We start from the raw sequence: 24,078 nt of genomic DNA, 5'->3' as shown, positions 1-24,078 counted from the left end.
TTCATGATATGACAATAGGGCCCATAGCTATGTTAAAAGTCAGTCAAGAAATTGGAAGGCAGAATGAGCCTTCCAGCTATAACGGAATGAGATCAGCAAATCCCTTCCCCAAAAGCAACTCTAAAGCCAGACACAATTGACAAAGACAACCATTTCAGTGCTCTCAAAATTCCTGAAGGCATACAACAAGCTGAGAAGGGTTTATGCTTTTAAAACTGTTGGACATTACATAAGAAAGAGCAGTGGGGCTGCAGAATTCTAGCATGTGATTACAACCATCATTTACCATCATCACTACCACCACCACACCACTCTCACCATCACATTACCATCACCACCATCAATACCACAACTACCAGCACTACCAATATCACCACCATCGATACCACCAATACCACTACCACTGCCATTGCCAATAGCACCACCATTAATGCCACCACCACCATCACTACCACCAATACCAGCACATCCATCAACACCACCATCACCAATACCACCACCATCACTCTCATAGCAATCACCACCACCATTACCATCACCACCATCACTGCAATCAAGACTGCACCACAACTAGCCACAGCATCATACCACTGTCATCATCACTACCACCATCATGGTCACCGCCATAATTGCCAGGTTACTGCACCTCTGCCAGTTAAGTTGGCAGAAACGCTGTCCAGATTGGAGATAGGTCGCTGTGAGAACTGGAAGCTTTTCTGCTATAGTCAGAGGCAAAACTCACCTTAGTGCTATTATCCCTGAAGGCGAAAGTCTTAAAGGAGGGGAAGCTAATGGTTCTACCTCTCTGAGGTGTGGTCAGGTCTGAGGGCAGTGAGTTTCCTGGCCGAGTCTGTGTGCATACACAGTGTTTTGTTGTTGTCGTTGTTTTTTGCCCTGGGGTTGAAACCCAGGGCCATTCTACCTCCAAGCTACAGCACCAGCCCTTTTTTTATTATTATTTATTTTGAAACAGAGTTGCAAAGGGCCTCACCAAGTAGCTGAGGCTGTCCGTGAACCATGATCCTCCTGTCTCAGCCTCCCAAATGCTGGGATTACAAGAGTGCGTCACCACACCCAGCTTGCACAGTGGGGATGAAGAAGAACACACCTGTGGTATATCTCTATAAATATGAATACTATTCTACAGCAAAAAAATAAATAAAAACAATGACATCCTGATGTATACTCCAATACGGACGAACCGGAGGACTATTGGATAAAAGAAGAACGCTCATGGAAAGCCACACGGGGAAGACTACATGCTGTAGGAGCCCATTTTCTATGAAATATCCAAAAAGGGAAAACCTATGTAGACAGAAAGCAGATCAGTGGTTGCCTGTGGCAGAGGTGGGAGAATGACTAAACTGGAAGTATGACTAAATAGGAAGAAATCTTTAGGGGTTGGTGGTGAAAGTCTAAAACTGGATTATAGTGATAGTTATGCAACTCTATACGTTTACCAAGAAAAAAAAATTCTTGAATTGTGTATTTACAGTGGTTGCATTTTATGCTTTGTAAACTGTATGCCAATACCACTGAGGGGAGAGGGGGGGAGGGGCAGGCAGGCAATGTGTACACTTGTTTGATAAAGTAAGATTCATATGCAGATGCATGGATCAATAACTCAGCAGGAGGTGAAATTAAGCAGATGAAAAGTCAGTTCACCAAAGAAGTGCAGATAGCAGCTTCCTTGCAGGGAAAGGAATCCACTCCACCTAGAATCCAGGGAAATGAAAATCCAAAGGATAAAAATCCATGACCTCCCTTAGCCTTACAGCATCCCTAAAAGGGAGCATGGTTGTTCTCACTTCATGGGTTACAAAGGCCCAGCAACCCACCCAAGTCTACGCCTCTGGTTTCTGAGTGAAGGTCTCCTTCATTGGCTTAACAGTCCTGCCTCCTCGATCTTCTCTGATGTTATTCTTAATCCAACATACCCATGTATGGACGGCATATAATTAAGATGTTACAGGTTGTGAAGAGCTGGGCCAGACTTGCTTAGTTCTGAAATGTACTCTTTGGGGCATTTGTGTTATTCCTATTATCACCTAATGACCCATCAGGGCCTGTTATGGATTTTTTGTTTTTCTCTTCATGGGTAGATATTGAAATTTCATTACTGCCAATTTATCACCAGAATCCTAAGTCTAGCTAGTGTTGCCATGGTTTGCTGTAGAAACTGAAGTCTGTGTCTTGTTAGTTGTCGTCCTTGAAGTTTCTAACCTTCTAGGGAAGATGCCCCTCAGGCTAAGTAGCAGCAGGTAGTCCACCTTTGTGGTGCCAGGCACGCCTCAGGTACTGTGTAAGTGCAAACTGCATCTCATTTATATGGCACAAAGGGCAAGAGAAGAGATTCTAGACCCTTTCCCGAGAAGGCCTGTAGAGAGGTCCGACATGGATCAGGTTTGGTAAACTATAAGTGGTTTACTTATCTTGTCCTAGCCCCATGCAAGAACCAACTGTGGGCATCAGGAGTTCAATGCCTCATGAGAATACTTGCATTACAGTTGAGGGAAGAACAAAGAGAAGGGATATTTACTATGAATATAATACTGCAAAAAAAATTCTGCCCTATGACCATCTCAATGAACTAGCAATTAAATCTCCACAGCCAAGGATGAGCAAAGCAGGATCCAGGTGAGCAGAAAGCAAAGCCTCCCCATGGCCCCACAGGACTGCTCAACACAATACTCTAATTATCCAAGGATACAACACAATGAGGTAACTCAAAGACCATTCATGTGCTCATTCATTTACTCATGGAGGGTGTGGTGGTCGAGGGTCTGGATCCGAGGTTGGGCTTCCTGGTCCTACCACGTGTGTGTGTGTGTGTGTGATGTTTGATCTCTTTGTGTTCTATTCCATAAGATAAAATCAATAGTTCCTCCCACAGAGTAGGGAAGGGTTTAATGAGTTATTATAAGTATCAAAATTCTGTTGGGCACATGGAGAGTGTCATCGGAGTGCTAGCTTCTGCCATCACTCATTTAGTTTTCCATGAGAAATAGCTGTGCTATGTGCTGGGAATATAGAAGAGTCTAGCCCTGCTCTCAAGGGAATTCCAGACAGGAAAAAGAGATGGACAGGTGACCCGATGACTATACCCATGTGGTAGGGCTGCAGACAGAGACACCATAGTGATGGAGGGGTGCAGAAGTTGGAATTGGAGCCATATGGCTCTAGAGAGTTCTCTGGTATAGAAGACAGGGAATCCCAGAAGTTCTTCTGATAGAGTGCTGGAAACTGGCCTAGGAGAAGAAACTGAATAAGAGAAGATCAGAAGGGAATGCTTGGGAGAAGGAAGCAGCAGCAGGTATGGGGAGGGACACTGCATGGTGTGGTCAGATCTCCAGTTTGCATCCTAGGGGTCCTTCACCTCCAAACTCAGCGGCTGATCTCACCCTGGTTTTAGTTTCTGCAGCTTCTGTGTGTTTTCTTTGAAGATGCTACCCAGCTTAAAACGTGATTATATTCGTGGATGACGTCCTATAGCTGTCATCTTACTCACTGAAAGTTAAACTCCATGGAGGTAGGGATTTTGTTTCCTCATCACTGGATGGTTACACTTAGTAGAGTGCTGGGCATCTGGCAGAAGCTCAATACATTTGTTGAGTAATGAATGAATTGGGTCACTGCATGTTATGATTTGAATGGGTCCTCCAAAATTTCATGTGTTGAAAGCTTAATCCTCAAATGCATATGTTAAGGATATTTGGGGGTGAGGCCTTTGGGAGTTAATTAGCAAGAGATGAAGTCATGAGCATTAATAGCTTTTTTAAGAAGAAGAGGAGAGACATGAGCTAGCATCCTTGTTCTGTCTCACCAGGAGATATCCTCCACTCATTATGACAGGCAAGAAGGCCCTCCCCAGATCTCAAGCAGGCATAGCACCATGTTCTTGGTCTTATCAGCTTCTAGACCCATGAACCAAGTTTATTTCTATTATGAATGATCTGATCTCAGATACTTTATTATAACAACAGAAAATGAACTAAGCTACCCACACATTTGAGTGTAGATAATTCATACATCTGAACTTGTTTAAGTAGAATCATAGATCTCTGCCTCCAAGTTCTTCGTAACTCAGCCCCCAGATTGTTTACCTTCCTAGGCATTTTCCCACCAGACTTCATTTCCTGACACTGTTGCTTTTTCAAAATAAAGCCTCTGTGTGTCTGTACACACCTTACATACGTGATCATAATAAGCAAGCCTACAGATGAAGTCCAACTTCCAAGATGGAGCTCAGGGTCCGGTTTAAATCTAACTTTGAGCGGTGACACCATCAGTTATATTTGAGACAAGCTAGAAGAAAAGAACGCACAGCCCTCTTGTCAATGAATTTCACCACCTAGATTATAAAAAATGTAAATTCATAAAGAATATTGATATTGGACCTAAAATATGCTTTTACAATACAGTGAGATTCATGTATCATCTCTGTGTTAATCCCAAGAGTGTGTTAAACAGTATTGTGAACTTCATAGATTAGATAGAGAATTGGGGAATCAACACGGTATTTTACAGGAATTTGAGATGAGACGCTGTACACCCAAGTGTGACTGTCACTTGCTGTACACAGAAGGTACAAATAAAAATACCACAGAGGCTGGGCATGGTGGCGCACGCTTATAATCCCCGCACTTGGGAGGTGGAGACAGGAGGATCGCACTGGTTCGAAGCCAGCCCTGCTGGCTAAAGAGACCCTGTTTCCAAATAAAAAATAAATATAAAATAGGTCTGGGAGTGTAGCCCGGAGGTAGAAGGGCTTCCAGGAACCCCAGTACCACAAAAAAAAAAGAAAAAGAAAAATAAAAAAAATCACAGAAACAAATCTACGTTAATAATCCCAACAAAACGCTCACATTTGCAACAGAGTCAACAAACAGCTCACTCATTCAGTCAACAAAAATTCCCATGAGCATCTTCTACTCTCAAGGGAATGTTCTAAATCCAAATTCACAAAAAGCCCTGCATGGTGAAGCTTGTCTTTTTGTGGCAGAGATGTCCAATGAGGCTGTAACTATAGAATATGCCGGTGTTTAAAAGTGCTATGAAAACAAAACAAAGCATAACAGGAAGACAAAGGATGTCAGAGGTGGGGCGGTGGTGGTAGGGCCATTGGAAACAGGGTATATTAGATGGGTCACTCTCACAGGAAAGGAAGCATTTGATTAGAGATCAGAAAGAAGTGATGGGTGAAGACCCCTGGATTTCTGGGTGAAGAGCACCCAGGACCAAAGGGATGAAGTGTTCCAGGTGGGAACGAGCTTGGTAGGCTGACAAACAGCAAACCCTAACAAGAAGCAAAAAAGGAAGGGGTGCCTAGGGAATGGTGGAGGTACCAGCCGGAAGAGTACGGAGAATACTTTAGCCATAGATAAAGACTGGATAACTCTCTGTTTAACATAAAAGTTGACAAGAACTCAAGACACAATAAAGACCAAAATGAACTTTCATCTCATGTAAGTGGAAAGATGGTTCTAAGATATTTAAAGAACAATCAAGGTACCAATTTATACCCTGCCACCTCTGATACCCATATACATCTGCATATATATGAAATATATATATAGCTCATAATTATATAATAAGATTATAAAATACTAGATAATTTTAATTACATTAACAATTTTATTATTAATTTAATTATAAATTATATCTAATATATATGATTTTATGTCACCTAAAGTTATTTGACATACCAGCAAGGGTTAGACACTTTGGAAATACATTCAAATATTATCACTGCTTCACACTTTTTCCCCCAAACTAAAAAACCAGGACTGATTTCCCTTCAGAATACACTCCTCTTGCCAGAAATGAGAGAAACTGACATTTCCAGACAGTAAATGGGTCTCCTGGTATTTTTAGGGCTGGGACAGCTGAAGCCACTGAACTCAAAAGTGTTCCCTTGATCAAAGGGTCCTAAAAGGATTCCCTGGCCCCCATGAGAGAGCTGTGTCCCTAATAGGATTAGGCCTGAATTAAAAGACAGAACCATTTCTCACTTAGGGCGCTCCCTGGCTTTGAAGTTCGCCTCCACAAACGACCCATTTATTTATAAACCAGAGCTGGCGTATGGCAAGGGGGCCTTGCGACTATTCCCAAATGGAAAGCTTTGTACAAGCAAATTGGGGGAGAAGAAATGTGAGAATGAACGTCGTGTGTCTGCCTTTGAACAAATGGCGACATAAAAGAGACATGTTTTTCTCTTCTGAGGTATCTGACAAGACAGAGGGCATTTCTTTCCTGTGCAGAGTGCCCAGCACCCTCAAACCACGTGTGTGTGTGTGTGTGTGTGTGTGTGTGTGTGTGTGTACACATGCATACAGGTGTGCGAAGGAGTGCACATTTACATTTACACAGGCTCCATACAAACTCCCAAGGGGTGTTTAAGTCAACGTGTGTCAGGAACCTGCACAGTATCAGCTGGACAGAGGTTAATAAGACACGGCTTTTAAAATTTTAGTAGCAATGGAAGCCAAAGAGAAAGGGAGAAGAGGAGAGAAAGGAAATGCCTCATTTTCTTCCTCAGCCCGATGAAAATAACAAGGACCTCTCCCTCAATGGTGAACGGCACACAGGCAGCATCAAATACATGGCTCTTGTATTTCTCTCCTTGCTCTTTGCCGGCGATGGCGGCTCATCTCCTTCCATTTGCTCAAGGATCACTTTCTCGGGTATGCCTTCCCCGACCTCCCCAGGCTGCATGAGCGTTCTCCATTCCACTCAGCAAAGCACCTGGAATTCTCTGCCCCCCTCAGTCACCCACGGTGAGGTTCCTTCTCTGCAGTTCTGACTGCCGTAGGCTCTGTGGCTGAAAACAACACTAATGTGATCTCTCACAGATCGGAAGGCGGATGTCTCAACTGAGTCTCACAGGGCTAAACTGAGGTGTGGGAAAGGCTGGGTCCAGGGAAGAATCCTGCCCTTCACTCTTTCACTCTGTGGTGGCTGCCTGCACGCCTCGGCTCATAGCTGCAGTCTCTGCCTCCATCTCTAAGGCATTTGGAACTGTTTCCAGTGCACACCCACACAGTCCAGGATATTCCCACCATATTAAGATCCTAAATCACAACAGCAAAGTCCCTTTGGCCATGCCTGGTCATGTTCACAGGTTCTGAATGTGAGCACATAGCTATCTTTGGGTCTGTTGTGTAGCCTACTACATGCATGCTCTGTATGTGTTAGGAATGCTTTTATATGAAATTGAGAGGAAACTGGGCCGCCAGCCCTGCTTAATTTTCCCACATAAAAACAGATCTGGAGGCAGATAACACTGGTTTTGAACAATAATATTGATGACACAAGAAGCTATAATTTTCTTGACCTTTCACTTCAAAGTCATAAGATGGCACCATAGCTGTCCACAGCATGTCTGTCTGCAAGACAGGAAAGGTGACGTAGCAGTGACATTACCCACATATTTTATGTGTATACTGGGAAAGTCAGAGCTTTCCAGAAACCCTCCCATGGTATATGCTATATGCCTTCCTGACTATAACTGAGTCTTAGATACATGCCTTATTCTCTGACGTTGCATATAATCACTTCCATTTTCTATCCCTATTGTCTTCTTTAATGAGCCACTAAGTCCAACAATCAGTTAAGAGGGGGAAATTAGACTCGACCCCCTACATGAAGAAGTACTAAAAACAATCTGTGCATAAATCAAAGCCGCTGCATTCCCAGATTATTTTCTTGCTTTGGTAACTGGCTTCTCATCCAATGTCACTAGCTATATGTGAGTCATATTTTCATGACTGTAACCAAAATGCACGACAGGAAGAACTTTAACAAGGAAAGATTTACTTCACTCATGGTTTCTGAGGTGTTTGGGGTTGGCCGGCTCCATTGCTCTGGGCCTAAGATGAGAGAGACCATCCTGGCAGAAGAGCGTGGTAGGGAAAAACTGCTCAGCTGGTAGCTAGAAAGTAGAGAGAAGGAAAGGGGCTAGGGAGAAGATAAACTCTTCTGGGCACACCACCAGCGACCTGCTTCCTCCAACTAGGCCCCCTTCCTGTAATCCATTCAGCCATCAGTGGATTATTCCACTGAAGAGGTCAGAGCCCTAAAGATCTGATCACTCCCCCAAAGACCCACCACTGGATTTTGTTATACTGGGGACCTTGCTTTCCACAAGAGACCTCGAGAAATATTTCAGATCTAAATTGTACCACTATATTAATTAGGAGTAGTTCTATACCTAGCTGTGGTAGCACTGGAAGGTCGGATTAATAGCTGAAGCTCTGTTTTATTGCCCAGAAGTTTCTATAAGTGTGAGAAAAAGAGTACATCTAATATTTCCTTTAATCCTAACAAACACCTGTGAACCTGGCATTTACATTTTAACACTGATTATCATTCAAAAATACTCCTAGACTTTGTGCTTGGCCATGTGACTTGGTTTGGCCAGTGAAATGCTGGCAGGAGTGAGCAAAGGCTGGGCAAGTGCTTGAATGACTGGGCACCTCTGCCATCACCAGGAGGAGAGCGTGCGTTGGCTAGACTGTCTCTGCAAGGAAGACCGAGGGTGTGCATAACAGTGGCCCCAGGTAATGCCCAGCCAATCCACAGTCCTGTCAGTGAGTCCAGCCCAGACCTGGACGGAGGACCCATCCGACATGCTTGAAAAATGAAAAAAACAAGCTTGGGATACCAGCAACGCAAATACTTGGGATGCTAAGACGGGCGGATCACAGGTTGGAACCTAGACTTAGCAACTTAGTGAGGCTCTCAGCAACCCAGCAAGACCTGTTTCCAAGTAAAAAAATAAAAAAAGGGCTGGGGGTATAGCTCAGAGGTAGAATGCCCTTGATTTCAATCCCTAGCATAACACACACACACACACACACACACACACACACACACACACACCAAAGAAGCCAGCGTGGTGGCACAACACACACCAAAGAAGCCAGCGTGGTGGCACACACTTGTAATCCAAACATTTGAGAGGCTGAGACAAGAGGTTCGTGGTTCCCAGATAGCCTCAGATACTTAGTGAGGCTCTTTGCAACTCAGTGAGAACCTATTCCAAAGTAAAGAATAAAAAATAGGGTTGGTGGTGTAGCTCAGAGGCAGAATGCCCCTGGGTTCCATCCCAAGTACCACACACACACAAAAAAAAAAAAAAAAAAAAAAAGAATAAAGAAATAAAAAGTCAAAAGCTGCTTAAGGTCACACAGCTATTCAGTGGTAGAGACACAATGAACAAACCCAAACCCGTCTGCACTTCCTACCTGCTCTCCTAGTTATACGAAATTCCACTAGTTGTTGAATCAATTCTTAAATGTTAAATCATTCTCCCTACAGCTTTGGCTTTTTCCTTTATATTTGGGAACAACTGCCTAGTGACAGAGAACCACAAATCACAGAAAAAAGTCGATAAGGGTCGTTTTGACCAAGAAAATAAAAATATAAAACAGAATCACTCAGTCTTGACCCTTCTGATGGAGCCCCATTGGTCTGAGAGAGCAAACACAGAAAGGATTTAAATTGTAATTTAATCATAATGATTTCTTTGGGCTGGGAACAACTCATCTCCCTTTAATTCATCAGATGATTCAGTAATAAAATAAGACAAAAAAAAAACACCCTTCCCAAGTGTAAAATGTATTCACTATCAGAAGGTTTCCAAACTGCATATGAGTTTGCACTGGGTGGATTTTCCTGATAAGATGGTCTTTTTACTCCCTCCCTCTGAGCTAAAGGGATCCTACGCCAGAATCGCCAGGCAATTTGGAGAAACAATCCTTTGGTGCAAAAATAAAGCCTGTCCACCCTCTCAGCTCCCTAGGACTTGATGCTGAGTCCAAGCTCCCCGTAGCACAGCACAGGGATGTGTACCTGACGGTGCCATGCCCGCTCAGCATCACTCCTGGGTGATCCATGTTCAGTACTCTGGGTGTGCGAGTTTTTTGATAATTCTCACACTGAGATAATTTTTTTATTTTTACAGTTGGAAAATAAAGGTTTGGAAAGTTTTAAGAAAAAATATGCAGCAGCTACATGACTAGGAAGGAGAAGAATTCATTGTTGGTAAATTTTCTAACTTACGTGGCTTTTCATTAAAACACGCAATTAATTCATAGGGGGTAGGATTCCTAATCTCTGAGTCCAGAAAATAATGTTGAGGGTTTGGGAATGGTGAATAGAAAATTATACAAAAGCTTTTAGTTGCAAGTAAGAAAAATATACTAAAAGAGGCTTAAATAAGCTGGGTTACAGTGGCTCGTGCTTTTAACTCTAATACTTGGGAGGCTGAAACAGGAGGATCACAGGTTCAAGGTCAGCTTCAACAAGGAGAGAGACACTCAGAAACCTAGTAAGACCCTGTTTCAAAACAACAACATAAAATTAAACAGAGCTGGGGGTATAACTCAGAGGTAGAATGCCCCTGGGTTGAATACCAAGTACCACAAATATATTTTTAATTTAAAAAAGTTTAAAAAGTGTTTTAAATAAGGGAAGGGAGGGTGGTGTGTTCTTGAGGGAAACTCACTGGGTGAGGTATATATATGTAATTTTCTATCACACTAAACCTCAATATGATAGATGATTACAATGTGCCAGTAAAAGTAGGGTTTTTTTTTTTAAGTGGCTTAATTAATGAGATGTGTTACTCTCATATAACAGAATGCAATCATGGTGGTTCTGGGATTCATTTATACATACACTAAAAATGACATAGATATACAGGAACTAAAAATAACATAGATACTGTTTCTGTTGAGCCCTTGGCAAATATTATCCGCCAGCTGTAATATTTTTTTCTGATGAACCCAAAGGCATCCTCAGAATCTTTCTTAACCAAAAACATCAAGAAGCTATTATCAACGCGTGAGAGTCAGAAAGTCATAAGAAGCTATTTTTCTTTTCTGATTCAGACTCTTTCTTTCCCAGTCAATAAATAATGCTGACACATCCTCCCCGTCCTCCTGACAAGCAAACTGGTGGGAAAAAAAATATATAAGAAAAAGAAAGCAAATGGTCCTTGCCCTCAGCTGGAAATCTTGCTAGAGAGAGAAACCAGATACATGAAATGATGAGGGTAACTATTTACAAACTGCAATAGTTGCGATAATTAAAAAAAAAAAAGCAGGCTATTGCTGTCCTTGGTAAAGGAGATACACTGTAAACAGATCACTCAGAGGATAACCTAGTTTAGCTTGGTTTGGTGTAGCGCATCTTCGACCTGCAACATTCTTACTAGCAGGTTCTCCCCTCTAATCACGGTATATTTTGCACTGCATGCACATCTTTTTTTTAATTTATAAAATAATATTCTTAAACCAGGCGTGGTGGCGCACGCTTGTAATCCCCGCGCTTGGGAGGCGGAGACAGGAGGATCGCGCAGGTTCGAAGCCAGCCTCGCTGGCTTAAGAGACCCTGTTTCCAAATAAAAATATAAAAAATAGGTCTGGGAGTGTAGCCTGGAGGTAGAAGGGGTCCCAGGAACCCCAGTACCACCAAATAAATAAATAAATAAATAAATAAATAAATAAATATTCTTAAACTGAGGGAACTCCTGAATAAAATACAGGCCCTTTTAGTAGAAAAAAAAAAGTGATCTGTAAAAGGCATTTAGTTTTCGTTCAACCCCTAATAGAGCGATAAAGATGATCACTGGGCGGTAGCAGTTTTTCCAGACTTATATCTGACCATGATTACAAAGATAATTTTACTTGTCTTGTATATGTGTCATTGTTGCTTGTATTCAGGCCTCAAAGGAAGTTTTTAAAGACATTTGATCTTGTTCAAACAGTTTTTAAAGCTACCATCCCCCCCCAGCCCCCCCAAACCCCTAACCCCAAGCTGTTTCCTTCCTTCGTGAGGTTGGATCCTGATACGGGATCTTGATTTCAGACTTCAAGTTAGGCACTCCTGCATCAAATTTCTTTTAAGCAATAACTCCTTGCATTGAAATTTAAAAACATCACTAGCTGAAATTCTGACTGGGCTGGAGCATTTTCAAATGAGGTTCGCATACAGTGCTGTTTCACGAGAAAAGGGCTTCAAGAGTCTTGGCAATGACCATCATTTCCATAGGCGTCGGTGACAGCCAATTCTCAGCCAAGGGGCTAAAAGCAGGAGTCCCCCAATATTTAGAGGTTGGGAAAAGAAAGATGACCAGGAAGAGACATGGTTGAATCTAGAATTAGGTGCAAGTCCAAGAAAAATCAAAATTAAAGGGAGAGTAAAATTGTCTGTCATATCATGAAGACTCAAACCTATTTGGCCCAAATCTCTCCTCTGGCCATGACCAAGCCAATGTCTTTCATCTTCACCCACCATCATCGCAAAAACCTTATTTTCACTTGACTGTTGATCCACATACGCACAATTTCTTCCTCTGGTGCTCTCCAAATGATACTTACCTTTGATTTATAATAAAATCCATACAAATATTACTAACCATTTAATTTGCAGTGTTTACAACATAATCTTTAAATTCTTGGTAGATTTAATTATCTTCTAAATTTAACATTTTATTTCTCTAGTAGTATTCTCTCTCAATTTGGCCAGTAAAGACTTTTTTTTAAAAAAAAATCCTAGTAAGATAGCATTTTATTACAATGAACAAAACCGAACAGGTTTCACTTATAGTAAAACAGTTTGTGCTTCTTTGTTTGGTATTGGAGATTAGACCCAGGGGCATTCTATCACCGAAATCTACAATGAATTCTACATTCTCGGCCCTTTTTATTTTTTATTTTTAAACAAGGTCTCACCATGTTGCTGAGAACCTTGCTAAGCTGCTGAAGCTGACCTCACACCTGCAATCCTCCCGTCTGTCTCCCAAGTTCTAGAATTACAGGCATGTGGCCTGACTGTAACATATTTTTTAAGTTTTTTTTATTATTCTAAAAATCAAAAGAAAAAATCAAGACATGCCCAGGAAATAAATTTGGACTTTTTGAAAGTAGAAGACATTTCAAAATCATCTTTGACCTCTCAGAATAACCACTGTTAAGATGTTAGGGTGCATCTGTAAATATCTGCCCGCCTTAACATGCATAGATCCGCCTATGTCCACACTTCCACCAACGGGATCCTGCGTAGTATTTAGTTGCCTGCTTTTTCCCACTCAGCAATACACCATGGCATTTTTTTCTATGTTAAGAAGTGCAGATTTTAATAATCATATTAAATGCTGCATAGGAGTCCACCTTATTGACCAAAAGGTATCTTGCTAATCCCACCTTGCTGATCAGCTGGGGCAATTCTGATATTTCAGGATTATCAACCAGCCTGCTATGAGCCTAGCCTGAGCTTTCCCTCGACTAATTCTGACCTAGTTCACCTTTGCAAAAGAGAATAATGATCTTATAGTCTGCTGCTTTAGACACCTCTGGTAGTCTCCAGTCCCTCTGGATGTAACAATCGTCCTGGGGTCAGACCCAGAGCCTGTGAATATAGCTGAGGGGCCTTCCTGTGCTCCTGCAAGAGGGCAGGGGACTTGGAGGACTTCAAGTGTTTGCACAAGACACTCTCAAGAGTTCCCAAAAGGTCTGGGAAACCCCATGGGGTAGAGCTAGAGAGTTGTCCAGCTGGAGCATCCCAGGGAAAGACCCTAATTCCTGTGGATATAGCTTCCTGCTCACCTGCCAGAAGAGAATCCTGCATCTCAAAAGGACCAGAGAAAAGAAAGTGCTTGGGATGCATTATTAACCAAGGGGCCATTTATTTTAAAAAATCTTCCCAGAAACAAAAGAGGAAGAAGTCTCAGTAACCATACTGTCAGATCTGGCCCAAGGTCCACCCAGAGAAACTTCACTGAGTCTCAAAGATTCCCAGAGTGCAGTTCAAAAGCCAGCAGAGCCCGGAGCAGCCACCACCCAGAGAGCAGCTTCATCCCTGATCCAATGCTGCCTCCTTCTGCCTGCTGCTGGCAGGTGAACCTCTCCTCCCTTCCTGAGCCTGGGCTGCCTTGCTGGGGTGTGTAGCCAGGGTTGTGAGCGTTGGCTCAGGGGCTGGCGGAGCCCAGCAGTTGTACCTACCTCTGCTGGGGGGAGATTGCCCAGCCACCTTTCTGACTTTGCCCCTCATGACCAACAGCCTCGGTGGCAGTGCGTTTGTTATGCCAACATCATCGCAATTACCAAAATCTCTATGAAATCAGTCATTTCTCCAATTAATGACTGATTTCACAGAGCATTAACCAGCCCTGGCCACAGTTCATTAGCTGCTGGGAAGTGGGAATCAGCTGTGGTTCCAACGCCCCCCTATGCTGCCTTCCAAGACATGCTGATGGCGAGTAGGGATGCATACCCAGGGGGATATTGGGGTGACAGCCACCCACATCTGGTGTGATAACGCAGAGCAGTGGATCTCAGCAAGATGCTTTGAGAATCTCAGCTCCAGCCCAAAGCTCGGGACCAGGCAGCTGAGGAGCAAGAGGATGGAGCGGGGATGAGCTGGAAACCCATCTTGCACCATGATTGGAAGTGCCAGGGCTTCCCATTGCCAAATGGTGACTCTGCCCCTGAGAGGGCAAGAGGCAGGTGGACAATCCATGGCAGACCATGGCAGGGTTGGGACAACGGCTTCAAGAGAAAGTAGTATTAGATCACGGAAGATCCAAGCCGTTGCTTCTCCCCCACACTGGGTTTGACAATTCACTAGACCCAGGGGCAGCCACCTTCTGTTCAGCAAAGCATCTCTGGGCCCCGCCCAGGCTGGCCATGTGACCACTACTCCATATATATTTGTGGAATTAATTAAATGCACTAGACATGGAGTAGGGTTCAAGGCAAGAGTAAGGTATGCTGGTTCAGAATAGATACCTGGATGTGCAGGAAAATAAAGGTCAAATCCTATGTGTAAAAGAGACTGAGCCAGGCATGGTGGCACATGTTTGGAATCCCAGTACTTGAGAGGCTGAGACCAGGAGGATCACGGGTTGCTGACAACCTCAGCTATTTAATGAGGCTTTCTGCAACTTAGTGAGACTCTGTTTCAAAATAAAGAATAAAATATATGGCTGGAGGTATAGCTCAGAGGTAGAATGACCCTGGGTTCCATTCCCAGTACCACAAATTTTTTTTTAAAAAGAAGCTAGAAGAAGGCCCCAAATAGGAACTGGTCTTCCAGTGCCTGCCTTCAAGGTCAACACTTCACTAGTTCCTATCTTGGTTGAGATCAGTTCAGAAACTGGACAATCCCAGAGAGGCCACGCTGCCGATGCATCTTGAGAGCAACACGCCGGGGGTGATAAATCTTCCCCCAGAAGTATTTAACTTGCAATGGCCAATGAGGCTGCCAATTTGGCCTCAACTTCTCCTCTAGCTCCACTTTGAACTCTTCTCTTTCCTCTGCCTTCTAACTCTCTTCCTCTGTCTCTCCCTACACACCACGATCGTCCTCACTTTGAGAACAGTGCTCTCTCTACATCTAATGTGCCCTACTCATCTTTTGATTCAACTGAGTCTTACTCAGCTCACAGATGCAGCTCGGTGCCTCAGAGAAGCCTCCTTCCCACTGGGGATGCTCCGGGCCCGAGGCGTGCCTCCGTGCCGGGGCTAGGATCTGTCAGTGTCCTGTTGCTGTTTGGTTCACACTATCCTCCCCGCTGGATGGAAACTCTGACGCCCAGGAATGCTGCATCCAACATTGCTTCCTCCGCACCCAACACGGGGCCTGGAATGTAGTGGGATTTCCACACATATTTTTTAAATGAATGGATGTAGATGAAGAAGGTCCTTTATTGTGCAGTGGGCAGGCAGAATAACTGGATGAACTGGGGGAATCTACCAAGTCCTCCTGTAACGGGCTGTGCTCAGGATACACGCCTTTGTCCACCTTAGGGAGAGCCATGCAGAGGGGACTCCAGGCAAGGATAATACATGGGGCAGATAGGGCTTGTCTCCTTTCTGGGCACCTCCCTTTGCCTTTTCTTTAGCTGAAACTAAAACAGCACATTTCTTGGAAGGCTGGAGATCTATGCAGATGAATTTACCATTTCCAAGCATTTGACCAGGGTTGATTTGTACCCACTTAAGTTGACACCCCAGTGCTAGGTCTCTGGCCCCCCAAACAAAATTATATCTGAAACATCTCAAACCCTTAGTAAAAGCTAACTTGGAATCCACTGGCCTAATCTCTAGGATTGGCATTATAAATCATTTCTAAGATTAGTATATTTTGGTGGTTGTTTTTATTTTTGTTCATGTCTATTAAAAAATAGAAACAAGCAGAAATGTGCCCTGGGGGAGGCTCGGGGCTGTCTGGGACTACTGAAGCTTTGTCATCCGGGGCTCCACTGGGAGCTAAAGGGGCCGGGATTAGGGGAAAACCAACAAATGAACTCAGAAAGGCAGGAACAAAGACTGGCAGAATGATCTCACCTCACAGCGCCAGAGAGACAAAGCCACGCCAAGCCCCTCTGAGCTGCTCCAGTTCCGTCTCTGCCTTTGTGACCACAGCTTAGCAGCTATGCAGGTGACGTGCAAAGCACTTTCAAGTTCATTAACTTATTTGATCCTCTCAACTCTGGGCAGGATGTAGTCAACCCTTTTCACCAAAACAGAAAGCAGAAGGTCAGCTTGCAAGCCACAGTGACCCAGCCAGGACCCCCACTGGAGCCTCCCAGAGGTTTCTATAAAACTCCTGCCCCCAGATTCTAATTAAAATAATTATAATACTTATTAATACTTACTGAGGGCTCTGCAAAATGTTTTAGATGCATTATTAAATTCACTTCCCCACCATGAGCCATGAAAGAAGGTATCAGTATTATGTGGCTGCTGTAACGAGTTACCACACAGTAGATAGCCTCAAAAACAGGAAGCTGTGACAGCCCTGGAGGCCAGAGGTCCAATGTCAGTCTCACTGGGATGAAATGAAGGTGTCGGCCTGGCTGATTATTTAAGGAGGCTCCTTGGCGTTTTCTTTCCTTACCTCTTTCTAGTAGTAGCCGCTCTCATTCCTTGGTTTGTGGCAGCATCACTCCAATCTCCAACACAAGTGCCTTCTCTGTGTGTCTATGTAATCTCCCTTTGGCACTCTTTATAAGGAGTCTCATGGTGGTATTCACAACCCACCTGGATAACCCCAGTAATTCCGTTATCTCCAGAGCATTGAACTAATCGTGTCTGCAAAGTCTTTTTTTCCAAATAAGCCAAAATTTGCAGGTTCTAGGGAATTAGGATATAAATTTCTTTGTGGAGGCCATTTCAGCCTACTACAACTAGGAGATGTTATTATCCCCTCTTTTCAGAAAGAGAAAAGAGAAGCATGAAATCTTTCACCCAAGATCATGCAGCCAGGACAGAAAAAACCTGGATTTAAACCCAGTCATTCTGACCCGAGAGCCTGCCAAACCATACTATCTTCCTACTTGCCCATACGTTGGGCAATCTTTTTAAGAGAAAGAAAATGAAAGATAGTGCCAGAGACAGTCTGATCAAACCGGGCGGGGTGGTACACGCTTGTAATCCCAGCATTTGGGAGGCTGAGACAGGAGGATCATGGTTTGTGGACAGCCTCAGCTATTTAGTGAGGCCCTTTGCAATTCAGTAAAATCCTGTTTCAAAATCAAGAATTTAAAAAAATAAGAATTTAAAAAAATAGAGCTGGGCTTGGAGGTAAAATGCCCTTGGGTTTCATCCTCAGTACCACACCACACACACACACACACACACACACACACACACACACAAAGACAGTCTGACCACTCATCAGATATCCTGACCACTATCTACGAAGGCCAAATTTTCACTCAGTGAAGCCTGTTATCCAGGGAGCTGGGCTGCTTCGGTAGTATTCTTCCATCACCTGTTCTTATGCAAAATGGCTCACCATATTCTCTGAATTTGTTAATATTGTCTGAAGGGCTTTCCTCTTGGGAACCATATCTTGTTTTCCAGAGACCCATTCTGCAGGCTTGGACGCTCACCCTCACCTCGGCCTAACGCAGCCAGGCACTTCGCCCAGCAGAGGATCAGGGAATGATCTGGATTCTGGTAGAACGAGCCCACCATCACCATTTTAGCTCCAAGCACATTGTAGCAGGAATCCCAGAAGAGTCCAACTTTGCAACAGCTTCCAGATGTTCATTCCCAACTAAGAAGTCTACATTGGTGGACAGAGCTAAAAGGAATCAGAAAGAGAGAGAGAGAGAATGGCTTCCTCGCGGTGGGCTGGAACCTCATAGACTGTGCCCTTCTGCACTGTCTTGGAAAAGAGGTCATTTCAGGCCCCTCTTCCTTGTCTCCATTGTAGACTCGGGGACAACAGGCCCCAGAGCCATTGGCCTTGTGAAAAATAAAATGAACCTGTGCTGCCTGAACCTCGAGTCTCAGATCTGGTAGGAACTGACTCCAACTGGAGATCACTCATCTCCCAGAGCTGCAAAATAAAGCCAAGGCCATGTGTGGTGGTCCATCCCTGTAACCCCAGTTACTTGAGAGGCTGAGACAGGAGAGTCATAGGTTCGAGGCTGGCCTCAGCAATTTTTAGCAAGACCTTCAGCAACCTAGGAAGACCCTGTTTCAAAATAAAGACAGGCTCAGGGGGAGGGTGGTAGCTCAAAGGTAGACTGTCCCTGGATTCAACTCCTAGTACCACAAAAATTAATTGGCTAATTAATTAAACTTGAGCCATCACCAGCTGGATTCAAACATAGTCGTTGATAGCTCCAGGGTTTCAGAAAGTAGATGGTAAAAGAAATGTTGGATGAAGGGGAAAAAAACAGAACAACAGATAGGGAAGGACCCCAAAACAAATCAAGCAGAACTGTGTTTAAGAATCATAATTATTTCAGGCCGGGCGTGGTGGCACACGCTTGTAATCCCCGCGCTTGGGAGGCGGAGACAGGAGGATCGCGCAGGTTCGAAGCCAGCCACGCGTGCTGGCTTAGGAGACCCTGTTTCCAAATAAAAATGTAAAAATAGGTCTGGGAGTGTAGCCCGGAGGTAGAAGGGCTTCCAGGAACCCCAGTACCACACACACACACACACACACACACACACACACACACACACACACACACACAAAGAATCATAATTATTTCAGAGTGCCTCCTGCTGAGGCAGAGGACAAGGTTTCCAAGACTGGGATGAAAGTTACACAGAAAAAAAGAAGAAAAAAAAACTTCCAAAGCCTTGAGGTGCCCCCTTCAGGCAGTACTCAGAAACTTCAGACAACTTCAAAGGATGAGATCATTTCCCATAGAAAATTCGCCCCATCCTACCCATTGGTCTTTGGGGGGCAGGACCCCCACTGGATTGCTCTACAGGATCTGAGCACATACGTGTTCTTGCTGGCCACAGAGGTCCACTGCTGAGCCAGAGCACTGACCCTCCAGCCACACTGCTTCTGACCATGTAGGGCGGAAGGCAGCACAATCACAGAATCATCCCAGGGCTTATGGAACCCAAGTCGCACATTTCCCCTGCTATGAATGTATCCCTTGGTCCCTAGCATCCCAGCAGCAGAACAGAAGTCCTTTAGCCCCAGACCTTTGGGCAAGGAACCCACTTGTATCCTGGATTCGGATTCACAATCTAGATAAAACTCCTTTGTGGATTTGAATCCTGAATCTCACACCTTTGGAGAAGTAGGAGGGCTAAAACAGAAACAAAACCAGCCACAGGCTATGCCACATCACAGCACTTTCTGACCTCACACTCTTTCCCCCTGTGTTACGGGTTTAAGAATCTCTGTTCCAGCCAGACATGGTTGCTCAGGCCTGTAAGCTCAGCACTTGGGAGGCTAAGACAAGAGGATAGTGGATTCAAGGACAGTCTCAGAAAACTAGCAAGGTCCTTTGCAACTTACGAGGAACTTGCAACTTAAGAGGAACTTGCTTAAAAAAAAAATAGGGCTAGGGGTATAGCTTGAAGGTAGAATGACCCTGGGTTCAATTTCCAGTGCCAAATAAAAATGACTCTCTGCCCCTGGTCTTTAATAAATTCTTATAAAAACACATATATGAGAACACTTTGTAAACTACAATGTGCTTGGACTATGAACTTTTCATCAAGGGAAGAAAAAGTAAAGGACAGCAAATTTAAAAAGAGAGAGATTACTCTCAAAACCAATTTCATATGTCATGAAAACATTTTTATATTAAAGTTTCATTGGAGTTGAATAAGTAGTTTTTTTTTAAATTAAGTCTTCAGGTCATCCCTGTGCTAGGGGACAGTTCTGCTTATGAAAGTGATTCGCTCATTTCTACCAGAAACTGACCCCGGTCAGGCTTACACTCTGGCTTTAAAGTTTGCCCCTCAACCATTTAATTCAACAAGAAAATACCATTTTTGTTACCACAGAAGCAAGACCCGTGCCTTGTTCTTGCAGGATTCGGATACCATCATCCTTTCAGCCAGAACCCAGACCACTGCTGTCTAGAAAGTGGAGGAAGACCCAGGTGGGACAGAGAACAATGGCTTCTTCCACCCCAATAGGACTCCTGTCCTCCATACTCAGGATACAGCACTGAGAGAGACACTTTACGAGAATCTGTGAATAGAAAGAAAGGCTCCCTCTGGGTGGAACAATTAGAAAAAGATGCTGCATTCTCTAAATGAACACAGCCCTGAGCCAGCCCCCAAATGTTGGCTTTGATCTACAAGGTTCTCGCCCATTGGCTAACTACAAGTCTACAAGGTTCTCGCCCATTGGCTAACTACAAGTCTACAAGGTTCTCGCTCATTGGCTAACTACAAGTCTACAAGGCTCTTGCCCATTGGCTAACTACAAGTCTACAAGGCTCTTGCCCATTGGCTAACTAATATTTGGCTAGTGAAAGTTCTTGACAGACGTCAAGGACTTCTGTCTACCAAGAATGTACTTTCCTCAATCTTTACCCATGTTTTACATGGAAAACTTGAATAGATACTTCAAGAAAATCCTTCTGAAATCCTTCAAGATCCAACAATGGTAACTTAGCTTCTTGGGCTAAGGCTTATTTCCTCTACCCAATACCCCCACTCTATTGTAAGCTCTATTTTTTCCAGGAATCTCTCTCCTTGCCCCTGACCCCTCCCCCAAGGATAGACCGATAACACATAGTAGGTGCTTTAATCCATTCGTTGACTAGATGAATGAATTTATCTTTTGAGACCCCATAGTATTTTATATACATCTTGGTCAGCCTCCAGTGCCCCTTCCTGGAGCACAAATCACCTTGTTCTATAAAAGGGAGCTCTTAGAGGGGAAGAGATTGTCCCTTTTAAGTTCTCCATCCCGCAAGTTCAGCACAGAGCTTGGCAGAGCCAAAGTGCTCAGGAAGCGCTTGTTGACCCAAATATTTCCAAAGCACTGATGTAAAATCACAAGCTACCGTAAACTCTTTGCTTCCAGAGATCCATTCCAAACCCTTTACTTGGTTATGGAAATCAAGAGTCACGGCTCATGGCTTTCCTTGGGCTTTGAGTGGCTCATGGCTTTCCTTGGGCTCTGATTGGCCCATGGCTTGCTTTCCTTGAGCTCTGATTGGCTCATGGCTTTCCTTGGACTCTGATTGGCTCCTGCTTTCCTTGAGCTCTGATTGGTCCGTGGCTTGCTTTCCTTGAGCTCTGATTGGCTCATGGTTCATGGCTTTCTTTGGGCATGAGGACCTGTTCAGAAGGTTTGCATCCCTTTCTTCTGAGCCTTGTACTGTGAATCTTATTCTGAAGGGCAGACCAGGTAGACGCTGGGACACAGAAAACATGGCAGACAGGACGAGGTTCTACAACTTCCTCATCTGCAAGCTTGATCGGCTGTAACTTTAAGTATTTATGACCAATGTAGGACATTTCGCTGGAACAGAAAAGGGTGGTTAGGGGAGAGCCTGGCTTCTCTGGGGGATGTAGCCCTGGACCCTTTCCCCAGATTTCAGCCCCATTCACAGTGGGCAGAGTGACCACATCGGGATTTTAAATGATGGCTTTGTTCTCTTCCATAAGCCTTTTTTTTTTTTTCTTATTCCATGGGATGTACTATTGACCCAACCACGGAAAACAGACACAATGCATAAAATTGTCTCCTGACCCATCCCTCCTCAGCCATTATGTAAACAGACACAAAAGGTTTAATTGGGGCCAAAAATTCCGAGTCCAGGCTGAGTGGGCTGGGGAAGTTAGAAGTAGGATGGTGGTTTTTCTGTCTTTTTTCATTTTAATTTTTGGGGGATGTGGTGAAGGAGAGAGAAGGAATCCTCCAGATATGGCCTGCCCTATATCTCCCAGCAGAAGACACTGCAGGAAAGACAGGTCCTGACCATTCCCAGTGGTTATGCAGGATAAAGACAGGTCCTGACCATCCCCAGTGGTTATGCAGGATAAAGACAGGTCCTCACCATCTCCACTGTTTATGCAGAATCTCTAGCCAATGGCGAGTTTTCAAATATGCATCACTCCACCGCAATGCTGCCTCCCCTGCACCATTTCCCGCTAGCGGGTTTTATTTAGGATCATTTTCGTGATTTTCACTCATTTGTGTAAGCAACGTGAGGATTGACTCCAAAGAGTAAAGATCATCAGGGCTCTACCCAGAGGCCCTGCAATCGAAATCAGATGTGCTGAAGCAAGAACTGATGGAAACACAGACAGGGAAGGGCCGGATGCTGGGTGCGGAGTGGAGAGGGGGGCTGACAGAGGGGCATCATTGCCCCAGCAGAGGGTCTGCGAATTCCAGCTGCGGGCTCCCCCTTTGTACTTATCATGCAGGAGGCAACATCTGCATAAACCGTGGAATGCTGCCAGCCCCAAACATCGGGGTAAAGAGAGGGTGCTTGGGGACAGAATAGGAATGAGAAAAGAATAAAATAGTTTGTGCTGTGAATGACTACTCCGAGGGTGAGAGGAGATGTTTTGTGGGTTTAAAGAGTTACTTGCAGCAGAGCAGGATCAGTGAGAACTAGCTACACCAAAAAGTGCTAAAACAAAACCACTATCCCCACCCCATTCCCAGGTCACCTGTGCCCTGGGATCCCTGAGGGACCCTCAAGGAAGAGGGTGATTTGAGATGTACATGAAATGGAGTCTCAGGAGATATCAAGTCTTGGAGGAATCAAAGGTGATCTGTAAAAATGGTTTACTGCTCTCCTAACCCCAGAACCCCCCCCCCAAAATCAGGCAAATGGGGAGGTTCAAATCTAGATGTTCATTTTAAGAACACCCGTGAAACTGCCCAGGTCGCCAAGGGTATGCATATCTGAAAAACCACCAAGTATCTGAAAGATGCCATTCTAAAGAAACAGTGTGTACAATTCCGGCATCGCAACAGTGGAGTGGTTAGGTGTACCCAGGCCAACCCATGGGGCTGGACACAAGGTCGGTGGCCCAAAATGAGTGCTGAATCTCTGCTGCACATGCTTAAAAATGCAGAAAGCGATGCCGGACGTAAGGGTTTAGATGATGATTCTCTGGTCATCAAACACATCGGGGCGAACAAAGTCCCTAAGGTGGGCCACCGTAAGGCAAGGTACGTACAGAGCTCATGGTGGGATTAACCCACACAGGAGCTCCTCCTGCCACACTGAGATGATCCTCACCGAAAAGGAGCAAACTTCCTAAACCAGAAGAGGAGGTTGCACAGAAGAAAAAGTTATCTCAGAAGAAACTGAAGAAACGAAAACTTATGGCACTGGAATAAAAATCAGCAGGAAATAAATGCAAAGAAAAGTAAAAGAAAAAGAATTCTCCATCCCAAGGGCATGGTGGGGCATGCCACCCGCCTGTAGTTCATGTGGATGGGAGGCTGAGACAAGATTGCAGAGTGGAGGCCAGCCTCAGCAACGTAGACCTTCGGCAATTTAGTAAGAACTTGTTTCAAAATAAAATAAAATAAAAAGGGCTAGGGGTATAGCTCAGAGGTAGAATGTCCCTGGGTTAAATCCCCAGTACACCCCTATCAAAAAAAAATCTCATCACAATGGCCAGGGTATATGTGGAGACCACACGAGTTGCCGAGCAGGAAAAAGGAAAGAGTCTAGATATTTTTGACCTCGCCAAATGGTACCCTCTTCATCCATTTGGTCATTTTAAGTGTTAGAAAAAGGGCTTTCTAATCTCAGAACAAAACTTTAAGAAAATTATGGGGCCTGCCATGAATTCTAGGATTGTAGCCAATCCTGACAGCAGG

General features: G+C 44.2%; 1 pseudogene across 1 annotated transcript; it reads left to right on the top strand.

Moving 5' to 3' along the window:
* The first annotated feature begins 6,517 nt into the window (after window positions 1-6,517).
* Window positions 6,518-23,589, top strand: LOC308268320 (large ribosomal subunit protein uL22-like; annotated as a pseudogene). The gene is made up of 3 exons: window positions 6,518-6,776; window positions 19,663-19,698; window positions 23,070-23,589. The product of its transcript is annotated as a large ribosomal subunit protein uL22-like (transcript).
* The last annotated feature ends 489 nt before the right edge of the window (window positions 23,590-24,078 follow it).

The sequence above is a fragment of the Muscardinus avellanarius genome (genome assembly GCF_963383645.1).
Source record: "Muscardinus avellanarius genome assembly, chromosome: 10".
NCBI classification, from domain to species: domain Eukaryota; kingdom Metazoa; phylum Chordata; class Mammalia; order Rodentia; family Gliridae; genus Muscardinus; species Muscardinus avellanarius.
This window is presented reverse-complemented; position numbering and strand designations above follow the sequence as displayed.